The sequence below is a fragment of the Ranitomeya variabilis genome, chromosome 2 (assembly GCF_051348905.1).
Source record: "Ranitomeya variabilis isolate aRanVar5 chromosome 2, aRanVar5.hap1, whole genome shotgun sequence".
NCBI lineage: Eukaryota > Metazoa > Chordata > Amphibia > Anura > Dendrobatidae > Ranitomeya > Ranitomeya variabilis.
In genome coordinates, this window is record NC_135233.1 from 338,855,068 (window position 1) to 338,870,781 (window position 15,714).

Below are 15,714 nucleotides of genomic sequence, written 5' to 3' on the forward strand. Positions count from 1 at the left end.
GTTAAAGTTGCAGGTCAGTGTACTAAATATAAATCCTACAACAACCATGGAGTCATTGTCCACAAAAAGAGTAATAATATACCATAAAGATCATTCAAATGCAAGGCATAATACATGTAACAAAAAGCATATAAGAAGCACTGGACATCACATTGGCAGCCATTAGAATGGGTAAGCTGGGCTCACTATGATTAATCTGACCTTTTATTTGTTTTTTGTGATGTCTCATGCCTTATATAGACTTTACAGTAGTCATCACCCATTATATGTAACCATTTTTTGGTATAATCTCCATGGTTTGAGCATGCCCTCTTTGGACTCTCTAACTACACCTTGCATGCACCAAGCACTTTAGAGTACCATGAATCATGGCATTTTTTGCCCAGTCCTTCCATACCCTGCTATACAACTAATGTATTTATGTCTGTCACCTGAGCCTTTTCTGCGCTTCGTTTTTCTTCTTTCATGCTTTTTGTTTCATGTATTATGCCTTGCATTTGAATAAACTTTATGGTGTATTATTTATTACATTTTTGTGGACAATGACTCTGGTTTTTGTAGGATTTATAGTGTCCTGGTATACTGATTCTGGTCTTCCAGATAGGTATATGGCTAGTTGGACATTTATATAGTATGTATCAGTGGATTCTTATTTCAGTGTACTAAATTGTGTATTCCCATTATTTAAAAGTTCTCCATACAAAAGTTAGGTGATCATTTGCAGATTGATTGGGTTGTTACTAGAGATGAGCGAATATGTTCGGGTTCCCTCTTATTCGGCAAGCTATAGTGCTTACCGAATGAGCTGCAGAGGGAACCTGGATTGCGCCACCTGATCGGTACTGCGGGTGAATGTGTCGTGACTGTGTCAGTCATGACACATGCATGGAGAGCCCAACAAACAGGCTGTGCAAGCATGTGCTGTGACTGTGACACAGCCGCGACACATTCAGCTGTGGTTCTGATCAGCCGGCACAATCTAGGAAACCGAGTTCCCTCTGCAGCTTATTCGGTAAGTGCTATAGCTTGCCTAATAAGAGGGAACCCGAACATATTCGCTCAACTCTAGTTGTTACTAGTGATGATCAAATGTGCTCAGATAAGGTGTTGTCGGCGCATGCTTGGGTTCTAACCAAATTACTTAGGTATGTTCGAGTCCCCGTACCCGCATGTTTTGTGGCTGTACGACAGCAGAAACATATGCCGGATTGCCTAACAAACATGCAATCCCTGCATGTGTTGCTGCTGTCAAAAAGCCACGAGACATGCAGTCTCTTGAACATATTTTTCGAGCTCGCCAAAGTAATTTGGTTAGAACCCGAGCATGTGCCGATAACACCTTATGTGACCACATTTGCTCATCCGCTACTTGTGAGCACTAGGAACCAGAAACACAAAGAGAATGTGGATCTGAAATTCCATGTCAGTGTGGAGCTGTATCCCCAACTTGTGCATCGCTGCACTATTTATTCTTTATGGCACTGATGGAGCTACCCAAGTGCAGAGTTGAACTGTCCGGCATGGATGAGTGGAGCTGTGGTGCACTTGCCAGATGTTAGACCCCCATTGATCCATCATCAAACTTTTTATAATGGGAATAACTCTGTAATTATTTGGAGTTAAACTTGCTCCATTTGTTTGACTGGACTGAGTAATTTGCTCGTTCAAGACGAGTGTTAAGAGGCCATTAGTTACGTCTGCTGCACACTGCAATGGAAAATAAAATGCACGTGAGTAGTTATGCTTGGGTCTGTTCAGACTGGAATCAGGACTTCCATTTATAACAAAGCCAGAACCATCTTCAGATACCAAAATACCATCTAAGTCTAGGGGATTGTTTTTGTTTTTTTTCCGGGGACCATTTTGGTTCCAATATTTCTGAGTGCATGAAAATGTCTGCACACTGCTCTATAAAGGACAATCAAGACTATATGCTAATGGTAACCAAATCTAAGCCATGCGACAGATTTATACAATTTTCCTACAACACATGGACTCAGTTTTTCCTCTGAGCTTAGAATAAAAGAATAATTTAAAAAAAAAAGCAAACAACCCAGTAACGTTATTTCTGGCAATTATATTACACTGCTTAAAAAAATAAAGTGAACACTAACATCCCACATCCTAGATATCAATGAATGAAATATTCCAGCTGTAAATCTTTATTCGTTACATAGTGGAATGTGTTGAGAACAATAAAACCTAAAAATTATCAACATAAATCACAACTAATATCTCATGGCAGTCTGGAGTTGGAATGATGCTCAAAATCAAAGTGGAAAATGAAGTTACAGGCTGGTCCAACTTCAGTGGAAATGCCTCAAGACAAGGTAATGATGCTCAGTAGTGTGTGTGGCCTCCACGTGCCTGTATGACCTCCCTACAATGGCTGGGCATGCTCCTGTTGAGATGGCGGATGGTCTCACAAGGGATCTCCTCCCAGACCTGGACTAAAACATCCGCCAACTCCTTGATAGTCTGTGGTGCAACGTGATGTTGGTGGATGGTGCGAGACATGATGTCCCAGATGTGTTCAATCGGATTCAGGTCTGGGGAACGGGCCGGCCAGTCCATAGCTTCAATGTCTTTATTTTGCAGGAACTGCTGACACACTCTAGCCACATGAGGTCTGGCATTGTCCTACATTAGGAGGAACCCAGGGCCTACCGCACCAGCATATGGTCTCACAAGGGGTCTGAGGATCTCATCTCGGTACCTAATGGCAGTCAGGCTACCTCTGGCCAGCACATGGAGTGTGCGGCCCTCCAAAGAAATGCCACCCCACACCATTACTGAACCACTGCCAAACCAGTCATGCTGAAGGATGTTCCGGGCACCAGATCGCTCTCCATGGCGTCTCCAGACTTTGTGATGTCTGTCACATGTGCGAAGTTTGAGCCTGCTTTCATCTGTGAAGAGCACAGGGCACCAGTGGCGAATTTGCCAATCCTGGTGTTCTGTGGCAAATGCCAAGCGTCCTGCACGGTGTTTAGCTCTGAGCACAACCCCCATCTGTGGATGTCAGGCACTCAGACCATCTTCATGGAGTCAATTTCTAACCGATTGTGCAGACACATGCACATTTGTGGCCTGCGGGAGGTCATTTTGCAGGGCTCTGGCGGTGCTCCTGTTCCTCCTTGCACAAAGGCTGAGGTAGCGGTCCTGCTGCTGGGTTTTTGCCCTCCTAAGGTCCCATCCACGTCTTCTGGTGTACTGGCCAGCATTCTGGTAGCGCCTCCAGCCTCCGGACACTGCTGACAGACACAGCAAACCTTGCCACACCTCGCATTGATGTGCCATCCTGGAGGAGCTGCACTACCTGAGCCACTTGTGTGGGTTGTAGAGTCCGTCTCATTCTGCCACGAGTGTGAAAGCACAACCAATATTCAAAAGTGACCAAAACTTAAGCCAGAAAGCATTTGTACTGAGATGTGGTCTGTGGTCCCCACCTGCAGAACCACTCCTTTATTGAGTGTGTCTTGATAATTGCCAATAATTTCCATCTGTTGTCTATTCCATTTGCACAACAGCATGTGAAATTGATTGTCAATCAGTGTTGCTTCCTAAGTGGACAGTTTGATTTCACAGAAGTTTGATTTTCTTGGAGTTATATTCTGTTAAGTGTTCCCTTTATTTTTTTGAGCAGTGTACATGTATTCTGTATTCTTCGGCAGTTGCCCTCTGCATTATCTGTCTCTAGTTTTCAATGAGTGTCAATCATACACATATCCTGGCAAGTAGTACTAAGACTTTTATACTTCGCGTATGCATGCAGAGATAATGATGGCAGCACTAACATGGTAACATATATGTATCTTACTTATCATAATGTGATGTCTCAGTGTCACTCAATGTTGCATTTGTGTGAACAGCATTAAATATAAAAATAGGGACATTATAGATCACCTGCACCTCTATCCCCTTAACCCCCCATTCCATTTTCATCTTTTCAGGGGGTCTATTGTGTCTCTGCGTTTAGTATTTGACTAGATTGTTGGTCCTCCATGTGAAGGTGTCACTCTTATGCTCCATCCAGGTACCAAGTTATTGTGCTTTTTCTGTCCTTGTTCTTCTAAAGTGATCCTTTGATATTTGTGTGCCACAGGAAGAAACCTGTAAGATACTTGTGGCTTTTACAAAGTTGAGTTTGTTCATCTGTCAATTAATAAACCAAACTTTTTCTGAAAATGAATAGGTGGTTTCAGATGAAAGTACATTTTGCATTTCCTTTTACTAATCAAGGTCCCAGAGTCTGGAGGAAGAGTGGATATTACAATGCTGCATTCCCTCGCTGTGGACTGTAACTAACGAGGTGACGTATGCGAGTCCAGCATTCCAAGCACCGGACATCCTTTGACTTTAAATTCCATGCAGTCCAAGGACCAGAAAGACGTGGCACACCACAGTGTGAGCATGTGGCACTTAAGTGGAAACATGCAGGCAAGTCTCGCATGACATCTTTTTGCAGGATGAGATGCACCTTAATCAACTCACCTGATGATTTTCAGTAATGAAACGCGTTGGGAGTTTCTTTAGGGGGTCATCCACCGAAAGGCCAAGAAGGGTACTTTTTGGCACATCCCCTAGGACTCGTTTGTCGGACTGTTCCTTTATATTTAATGCTATTCATATAAATGAAACCTTATTGAGTGACACTGAGACATCAGAATAGAGCCAATCTTTAATACCAATATGTTCTAGGTCTTTTATGTCCATGCCTTCCTTATTTGCACTCTGCATGTTAGTTTGCTTCACAAATTATGTTATTTTATAAAGTATATATTAAAAAATAATTTTTATCCCAATTGCTATATATGTGATAAAGATTACTTGGGGTTACCACACTGAGACAAAATAATTTTATCTCTAATTTTCAGTTGCCTCTGAACTAGTGGGTGGAGACTAGATTTTTTGATGTCTCCCATACAATGCATGACCAGACATAAAGTATTCCTCCTCTCCAGTCACCATATGGCAGATTTCAGAAGCAGTAGCAGCATGGAGAATGTTCTAAAAAAATATTCTCTTTTAGTACTATGTAAAGTAGCTGTGAATCCAGTTCTTGGGTGAGTTTTTGCCTTTAAACTTTAAAAGGCAGCTGTAATGTGATTCCTCAGTTAGATGAAAGTCTGTTTTGTCCATGATGAACTTTAGCAATTTTTCAAAGTGAATGATGAACTCATAGGTGAGTGTGAAGTGGCTCATTAGTGAAGAAAAAAACCACCTCTGGTCTCTCCACTTTCTGCTGTAGCAATGACATTTCTCATTACATTACCATAAGATTACCATCAATCCTGAGAAAAAAGCAACAAATGTCAGATTACAAAACAATTATTAAAATGGGATTTGGTACATAAAGGCAGGAAAAATAATTTATCTTTAAATGGGTTAAATAAATGTCTTTGTTGTGGGACTGACATGGAAATAATTTGACAGGCATGAGGTGGTTTTATTTTTTTCCATTGGGTTAATATGCCAGGAATATTACCAATAGCAGACTGATCTAATTAACTGGAAAATATTTTTTGTCGTACGTGCTTTCTTAGAATTTGGAACTATAATTGTCATTTGAAGAAAATATATTGTTTACGCCCCAGGCCAAAATATTCATCAGTGAGGGCTGGTAGTGATCTGGGTAAGTTGGCTCTAAACCTGATTAAAACAGAAGCAGATGCCCCAAATTCTCAGCAGAACGAGAAGAACCGTAACCTGGAGTTAGGGAAACAGACGTGGTAGTGCACACTAAATGCGTCAAAGTTGGAGGACGTTTTCAAAGAAAGGAACAAACTGTACGTGAGACATGGAGTGGAGCAAATACAAGAAATTCCTGGAAGAGCTTGTTATTTGTATTGAATGGTGGAAAAATGTAATTATAGGGAGCTACTATGGTTCTGTTAATGTTGTAAGAGTAACGCAAGAATAGCGAATCAGAAAGTTTACCTTTGTATTTCAAAGCATCATCATGACAGATATTGGCATAACTACTGTGGTCGCAGAGGTCGCCATCGCCATCACGCCCGGCAGGTGAGGGGCCCACTGACTCCAGCAAATACTTTAGCTGGTATTCATCCTAGCACGCACATTCAGCTGAAGTGTGTTGTGAAGAGACCAGTTGGGTTCGTTCGTGGCAATGCATGCTGCCGGCCAATCAGAGGCCAGCAGCTGACGTCAGCGTGCCCGTGACTAGGGGTGCATGGCAATGATATCATGCGCTCCCGTCGCTGGCATGCTGAAGTCAGCTGCGGGCTCCAGAAGAGGATGGGAGATGAGTATAATGGTTTATTTTTTTTCTATACATCAAATAACAGCAACAGAAGGATGGGGGATATATGTATCAAGATGGGGGCCAGGATAGGGGACATATAAAAAATAAAGGGAACACTTAAACAACAGAATGTAACTCCAAGTAAATCAAACTTCTGTGAAATCAAACTGTCCACTTAGGAAGCAACACTGATTGACAATCAATTTCACATGCTGTTGTGCAAATGGAATAGACAACAGATGGAAATTATTGGCAATTATCAAGACACACTCAATAAAGGAGTGGTTCTGCAGATGGGGACCACAGACCATATCCCAGTACCAATGCTTTCTGGCTGATGTTTTGGTCACTTTTGAATGTTGGTTGTGCTTTCCCACTCGTAGTAGCATGAGACGGACTCTACAACCCATACAAGTGACTCAGGTAGTGCAGCTCATCCAGGATGGCACATCAATGCGAGCTGTGGCAAGAAGGTTTGCTGTGACTCAGTGTAGTGTCTAGAGGCTGGAGGTGCTACCAGGATACAGGCCAGTACACCAGGAGAAATGGCGGGGGCCATAGGAGGGTAACAACCCAGCAGCAGGACCGCTACCTCAGTCTTTGTGCAAGGAGGACCAGGAGGAGCATTGCCAGAGCCCTGCAAAATGACCTCCAGCAGGCCACAAATGTGCATGTGTCTGTACAAACAGTTAGAAACCGATTCCATAAGGATGGTCTTAGTGCCCGATGTCCACAGATGGGGGTTGTGCTCACAGCCCAACACCATGCAGGACGCTTAGCATTTGCCACAGAACACCAGGATTGGCAAAATCGCCACTGGCGCCCTGTGCTCTTCACAGATGAAAGAAGGTTCACACTGAGCACATGTCACAGAGCGATCTGCTGCCTGCTACATCCTTCAGCATGACCGGTTTGGCAGTGGATCAGTAATGGTGTGGGGTGGCATTTCTCTGGAGGGCCGCACAGCCCTCCATGTGCTCGCCAGAGGTAGCCTGACTGCCATTAGGTAATGAAATTAGATCATCAGACCTCTTGTGAGACCATATGCTGGTTCGGTTGGCCCTGGGTTCCTCCTAATGCAGAACAATGCCAGACCTCATGTGGCTGGAGTGTGTCAGCAGTTCCTGCAAGATGAAGGCATTGAAGCTGTGGACTGGCCCACCCGTTCCCCTGACCTCAATCCAATTGAACACATCTGGGACATCATGTCTCACACCATCCACCAACGTCACATTGTACCACAGACTGTCCAGGAGTTGGCGGATGCTTTAGTCCAGGTCTGGGAGGAGATCCCTCAGGAGACCATCCGCCGCCTCATCAGGAGCATGCCCAGGCATTGTAGGGAGGTCATACAGGCATATGGAGGCCACACACTACTGAGCATCATTTCCTTTTCTTGAGACATTTCCACTGAAGTTGGATCAGCCTGTAACTTCATTTTCCACTTTGATTTTGAGCATCATTCCAACTCCAGATTGCCATGGGATATTAGTTGTGATTTACATTGATAATTTTTAGGTTTTATTGTTCTCAACACATTCCACTATGCAATGAATAAAGATTTACAACTGGGATATTTCATTCAGTGATATCTAGGATGTGGGATTTTAGTGTTCCCTTTATTTTATTTTTTTAGCAGTATATCCACTATATAATTGTCTAAGGGTTACTTCCGTCTGTCCTTCTGTCTGTCTTTCTTTCTGTCTGTCACGGATATTCATTGGCCGCTGCCTCTGTCTGTCAAGGAATCCAAGTCACTGATTGGTCTCGGCAGCTGCCTGTCATGGCTGCCGCGACCAATCAGCGACGGCCACAGTCCGATTAGTCCCTCCCTACTCCCCTGCAGTCAGTGCCCGGCGCCCGCTCCATACTCCCCGCAGTCACCGCTCACACAGGGTTAATGCCAGCGGTAACGGGCCGCGGTGTAACGCACTCCATTACCGCTGCTATTAACCCTGTGTGTCCCCAACTATTTACTATTGACGCTGCCTATGCAGAATCAATAGTAAAAATATGTCATGTTAAAAATAATAATTAAAAAAACCTGCTATACTCACCATCCGCCGCCTTTCGCGCTCCTAGCATCGCTACGGTGACCGCTCCATGCAAGCGGCAGCTTCCGGTCCCAGGATGGTATGCCAGAAGGACCTTCCATGACGTCACGGTCATATGACCGCGACGTGATCACAGACCCTGCGAGAAGGACCTTCCATGACGTCACGGTCATGTGACAGCGATGTCATGGAAGGTCCTTCTCGCAGGGCCTGTGATCACGTCGCGGTCACATGACCGCGACGTCATCACAGGTCCTGCGCGAGAAGGACCTGCCATGACGTCACGGTCATGTGACCGCGGCGTCATCACACCCTGGGACCGGAAGCTGACACCTGCACCGTGCACAGGGCCAGGACTTCAACGGACCTACGGAGGGTGAGTATATGTTTATTTTTTATTTTAACTCTGTATACTAAGTGGCTCTGTGCTGTATACTCCATCGCTGTGCAATATACTACGTGACTGGGCAATATACTACGTGACTGGGCAATATACTACTTGGGCTGTGCAATATACTACGTGGCTGGGCAATATACTACGTGGCTGGGCAATATACTACGTGGCTGTGCAATAAACTACATGACTGGGCAATATACTACATGGCTGGGCAATATACTACGTGGCTGGGCAATATACTACGTGACTGGGCAATATACTATGTGACTGGGCAATATACTACGTGGCTGTGCAATATACTACGTGGCTGGGCAATATACTACGTGGCTGGGCAATATACTACGTGGCTGGGCAATATACTACGTGGACATGCATATTCTAGAATACCCGATGCGTTAGAATCGAGCCACCATCTAGTGTGTATGTATATATATATATATATATATATATATATATATATATATATATATATATATATATATACATACACATACACATACACACACACAGTACAGACCAAAAGTTTGGACACACCTCATTTTAATATTTTTCTGTATTTTCATGAAAATTATACATTCACACTGAAGGCATCAAAACTGTGAATTAACACATGTGGACTTATATACTTACACACTTTTTTGTTAACAACTGAAAATATTTCTTATATTCTAGCTTCTTCAAAGTAGCCACCTTTTGCTTTGATGACTGCTTTGCACACTCTTGATGAGCTTCAAGACATAGTCACCGGGAATGGTCTTCACTTCACAGGTGTGCCCTCTCAGGTTTAATAAGTGGGATTTCTTGCCTTATAAATGGGATTGGGACCATCAGTTGTGCTGTGCAGAAGTCTGGTGGATACACAGCTGATTGTCGTGAATTCTGCTCTTGGGTTCCCTCCGGTGGTTGTTGATAGTAATGCAGTTGTCCCTGGGTTGCAATCCTGGGCAGGTGTCCCTGCTGATTGCAGCTCTGACTGGGATATTTAGGTGTGCAGGATTCATTAGCCCTTGCCAGTTGCCCATTGTTCTTGGAGGTTTTGCATCTCTGTCTGGTTCCTCCTGCCCTGCTGCCAAATCAGCAAAGATAAGTGTCTGGTTTTTGTTTCTACAGCACACATGCTGTGCGCTTTACAATTCAGTGCTATTCATGGTTTTTTCTTGTCCAGCTTAGACTGTGTTTGGATATTTTCAGTCAAGTTGGATTCTCAGGAGAAGCAGATATACATTCCATGTCTTTAGTTAGATGGTGGAATTTTTGTATTATCTGCTGTGGATATTTTTAGGGTTTTAATACTGACCTCTTAGTATTCTGTCCTATCCTTTCCTATTTAGCTAGCGTGGCCTCTTTTGCTAAATCCTGATTTCTGCCTGCGTGTGTCTTTTCCTCTAATACTCACAGTCAATATTTGTGGGGGGCTGCCTATCCTTTGGGGTTCTGCTCTGAGGCAAGATAGAATTCCCATTTCCGTCTATAGGGGTATTTAGTCCTCCGGCTGTGTCGAGGTGTCTAGGATGTGTTAGGTACACCCCACGGCTACTTCTAGTTGCGGTGTTAGTTTAGGGTTTGCGGTCAGTATAGGTTCCACCTACTCCTGAGAAAGTCCCATGCGGCTCCAAGGTCACCAGATCATAACAGCTGATAGTCCTACTGAATAGACTGTTAGAATTTGTATTCTGGCAAGAAAAAAGCAGTTAAGTAAAGAAAAACGAGTGGCCATCATTACTTTAAGAAATGAACGTCAGTCAGTCTGAAAAATTGGGAAAACTTTGAATGTGTCCCCAAGTGCAATGGCAAAAACCATCAAGCGCTACAAAGAATCTGGCTCACGTGAGGACTGACCCAGGAAAGGAAGACCAAGAATCACCTCTGCTTCTGAGGATAAGTTTATCCTAGTCACCAGCCTCAGAAATCGCAGGTTAACAGCAGCTCAGATTAGAGACCAGGTCAATGCCACACAGAGTTCTAGCAGCAGACACATCTCTACAACAACTGTTAAGAGGAGACTTTGTGCAGCAGGCCTTCATGGTAAAATAGCTGCTAGGAAACCACTGCTAATGACAGGCAACAAGCAAAAGAGACTTGTTTGGGCTAAAGAACACAAGGAATTGACATTAGACCAGTGGAAATCTGTGCTTTGGTCTGATGAGTCCAAATTTGAGATCTTTGGTTCCAACCACTGTGTCTTTGTGCGACGCAGAAAAGGTGAACGGATGGACTTTACATGCATGGTTCCCACTGTGAAGCATGGAGGAGGAGGTGTGATGGTGTGGGGGTGCTTTGCTGGTGACACTGTTGGGAATTTATTAAAAATTTAAGGCATACTGAACCAGCATGGCTACCACAGCATCATGCAGCGGCATGCTATTCCATCTGGTTTGCGTTTAGTTGGACCATCATTTATTTTTACACAGGACAATGACCCCAAACACAACTCCAGGCTGTGTATGGGCTATTTGACCAAGAAGGAGAGTGATGGAGTGCTACGCCAGATGACCTGGCCTCCACAGTCACCAGACCTGAACCCAATCGAGATGGTTTGGGGTGAGCTGGACCGCAGAGTGAAGGCAAAAGGGCCAACAAGTGCTAAACATCTCTGGGAACTCCTTCAAGATTGTTGGAAGATCATTCCTGGTGACTACCTCTTGAAGCTCATCAAGAGAATGCCAACAGTGTGCAAAGCAGTCATCAAAGCAAAAGGTGGCTACTTTGAAGAACCTGGAATATAAGACATATTTTCAGTTGTTTCACACTTTTTTGTGAAGTATATAATTCCACATGTGTTAATTCATAGTTTTGATGCCTTCAGTATGAATGTACAATTTTCATAGTCATGAAAATGCAGAAAAAAATTTAAATGAGAAGGCGTGTCCAAACTTTTGGTCTGTACTGTGTATAATATATATATATATATATATATATATATATATATATATATATATATATATATATATATATATATATAATTGTCTAAGGTTTTTTTTGTCTGTCTGTCTGTCTGTCTGTCCTGGAAATCCCGCGTCTCTGATTGGTCGAGGCCGCCTGGGCCTCGACCAGTCAGCGACAGGTACAGTATCGACGTAGATGTCATAATGGAAATCCCGCGTCTCTGACGGGCACAGCATGGCGACGATGATGTCATAAAGGTTGCCTCGACCAATCAGCGACGGGCACATACAGACAGACAGAAAAACCCTTAGACAATTATATATATAGATTATGTTATACCAAGATGGAGTGTGTATGAGCATAGAGGGGCCCCCAGTCTAAATCTTGCACTGGGGCACATCAGACTCTAGTTACGCCACAGATGATATCTCATGTTTGGGTCACCACCTTTTGAGACCTCTTCAGCCATGTTCCCACATTAGGTTTTTGATGAGTTTGTGTGTTTTTCATTGCATTTTTTAGTATTTTTTTTGCACATTTTTTTTTGCACATCCTTTAAATAAAGCTGTGCTGCATTTGACACTACCTAGTATTTGGCTTTGACAACTCAGTGTCCTCATACCACAGCTCAGTTTACACTGTGTAAAAAAAAAAAAAAAAAAAAGCACAGTTTACATGAGTTTCTATAACTCCCCTCCACTTTGTTGGGACCGTAAGATGCTACATTTTTTGTAGTAACAATATAGTGTGTCAAAAAGTCACCAAAATCTCAGAATGGGAAGTTAAAGATGTTGTCCACTACTTTAACATTGATTTTTCTCATGTGAACTGCCCCCCCACCATCATAGATCTTTTACTTTAGGATACTCCAAAGGTTCTCAATAGGGTTGAGGTCGGGGAGGATGAGTTTCTCTCCTTTATGCCCCAAGCAGCCAATGAGTCAGAGATTTTCTTTGCAGCATGAGGTGGTGCAGCAGAGATCCTTTTTTCTTTCCCATATTCCTATGGCCTGCTTGATAATGTGGAACGGCCATCTTAAGTAATTTTCTTTTAATTGAGCTGACCTGGCAAACTAATTATCACAGGTGTTTGAGATTGATTTCAGTGATTGAGAGAGGCCTAAAGGTACCGTTACACTAAACGACTTACCAACGATCACGACCAGCGATACGACCTGGCCGTGATCGTTGGTAAGTCGTTGTGTGGTCGCTGGGGAGCTGTCACACAGACCGCTCTCCAGCGACCAACGATCAGGGGAACGACTTCGGCATCGTTGAAACTGTCTTCAACGAAGTCCCCTTGCAGCACCCGGGTAACCAGGGTAAACATCGGGTTACTAAGTGCAGGGCCGCGCTTAGTAACCCGATATTTACCCTGGTTACCATTGTAAATGTAAAAAAAAAAACACTACATACTCACATTCTGATGTCTGTAACGTCCCCCGGCGTCCACAGGGTTACGCGCTGCTGCTCAGAGCTTCCTGCGCTGAATGTGTCAGCGCCGGCAGTAAAGCAGAGCACAGCGATGACGTCCAAAAATGGAAAGTTTGTCTTCCCCAGCTTTGTCTATGACACTTATGTATTCACTACTGTGCTTGTAGCCATTGCAGGTTTATATATCTTCCTATCTCAGTAAAACAGCCCATAATATATGTGGTTATCTGTGCAAGAAAGGATAATGTTTCAGATTGTGGCTTTGGTCCCACATGGACTTATTGCACTATAGGGGAGCAATGAATCATAAAATGAATTAATTTATTATCATGTAATCTAGTACTATAGAACAACCAGCACCGTCCCCTCTGATAAAACTACTATTCTTTGCGGGTCATACATTGCTTTGTGGCTTTTGCTCTCCCTCCGTGTACACAGTCAATCACAATTGCCCATGTTCACTGGTCACAGCTCCTCCTTGATATTGCCATTAAAGGGAATCTGTCAGCAGGTTTTTGCTATGTAATCTTAAGACCACATATTTTTTTAAAATAGTGGTATACTGTGAATTGGGAATTCCATTATTTATTATTTAGATAACTTTGTCTTTATTGGTCCATAAGAATCCGGTACATGTGATAACTTATACACGCAGCCCCTAAATGCCTGACGCGTTTCGAACAAAGTTCTTAGTCATAGACATATGAACAATACATAAAAACATCCTTATATATCCATTCCATTAAGTAAACCATGTACACCCGTTGCTTGACATGATTGGTTTACATTCATTACAAAATCAAATGTGAGACAGCCTACCAGAAATCATGATGGCTTGTGTGGATAAGGAGGCGATAATCTGTGTAGACATCATGATTTCTGGTAGGCTGTCTCACATTTAATTTTGTAATGAACGTAAACCAATCATGTCAAGCAACAGGTGTACATGGTTTACTTAATATCCTATGACTAAGAACTTTATTTGAAACGCGTCAGGCATTTAGGGGCTGCGTCCCTGCATGATGTTTTCTTTGTTGACATGAGAATAAAATACTGAAGATTTTATGAAGAGACGCCTGGTGCTGGAACTTTTTCTCCTTTTTTGCTATTGCTAATGAGTGGTATCCAGCCACTTGTTCCTGGCACCTGTGTTCATTTGGATTCCTGTGAGGCACCACTAATCCCTTTCCCTGTTCCCTGTATGATATTGGACTTGTAAGGGTACCGTCACACATTGAAATTTTCATCGCTGCGACGGCACGATTCGTGACGTCGCAGCGTCGTATAATCATCGCTCCAGCGTCGTAGACTGCGGTCACACGTTGCAATCACGGCGCTGGAGCGATGCCGAAGTCCCCGGGTAACCAGGGTAAACATCGGGTAACTAAGCGCAGGGCCGCGCTTAGTAACTCGATGTTTACCCTGGTTACCAGCGTAAACGTAAAAAAACAAACAGTACATACTCACCCGTCGGTGTCCTTCAGGTCCCTTGCCGTCTGCTTCCTGCTCTGAGTGCAGCCGTACAGTGAGAGCAGAGCGCAGCACCGCTGTGATCTGCTCTCACTTTCCGGCCGGCACTCAGAGCAGGAAGCAGACGGCAAGGGACCTGAAGGACACCGACGGGTGAGTATGTACGGTTTGTTTTTTTACGTTTACGCTTGTAACCAGGGTAAACATCGGGTTACTAAGCGCGGCCCTGCGCTTAGTTACCCGATGTTTACCCTGGTTACAAGCGAAGACATCGCTGGATCGCTGTCACACACAACGATCCAGCGATGTCAGCGGGTGATCAAGCGACGAAAGAAAGTTCCAAACGATCTGCTACGACGTACGATTCTCAGCAGGGTGTCTGATCGCAGTAGCGTGTCAGACACAGCGATATCGTAACGATATCGCTAGAACGTCACGCATCGTAACGTCGTAGCGATGGAAATTTCAATGTGTGACGGTACCCTAAGTCAATGTCCGACACTTTAATGAGCTTTGTGACATGACTAAGGCCACTAGAGCTTGCTTGTTTTGTTGGCCTTCTTTGCTGGGATTATGCCTATGGGCCATAGTGTTCTAAAGGTCTAACCGTAATTATAGAAGGTTTAAGGAATCCTTATTCTCACGTGCTTATTTGTAAAAATGTCAAGGGAGATTTAGAGGTTTGACTTAGATTTTATTTCTAATTTCAATGAAAGGTCAATTTGTCAGTCAGACTTAATTTTCCTGTAGGAGTTACAATTGCTAACAGATGCGATAGTGTGGTTTGCTTGTTATATCATTTAGTATTGTTACATTTATAGCTGTTTATTTGGGTCACATTTTTCACATTTTCAGTTTTCTGGCTTTTGGGAGCTAGAACTTTGGGCAGCAAGGAGTCTTGCCGTGAGCCTTTATTTTGTTTCTGGGATAATTGTCCCCACTTTGTAGCTTGTGAGCAATCCACTTCAGCCTTTATGTTTGTTTTCCAGTGTTTTCTTCAGCTAATCTTTTTGGTCTCTCGATTCAGAACACTGCTCTCATAGGAGCGGTCAGGATTATATTTTGGTTTGTTTTCTTTTGATCAACTATTTTCTCAAATTGTGTCCTAATCAAATTGATAAAGGGATGTGTGACAATTTGAGGAAATTCCAATCCTAAAAAATATGTTGTTCCTATTTTTCAATTAGGCTTGGACGATCCACATTGTTG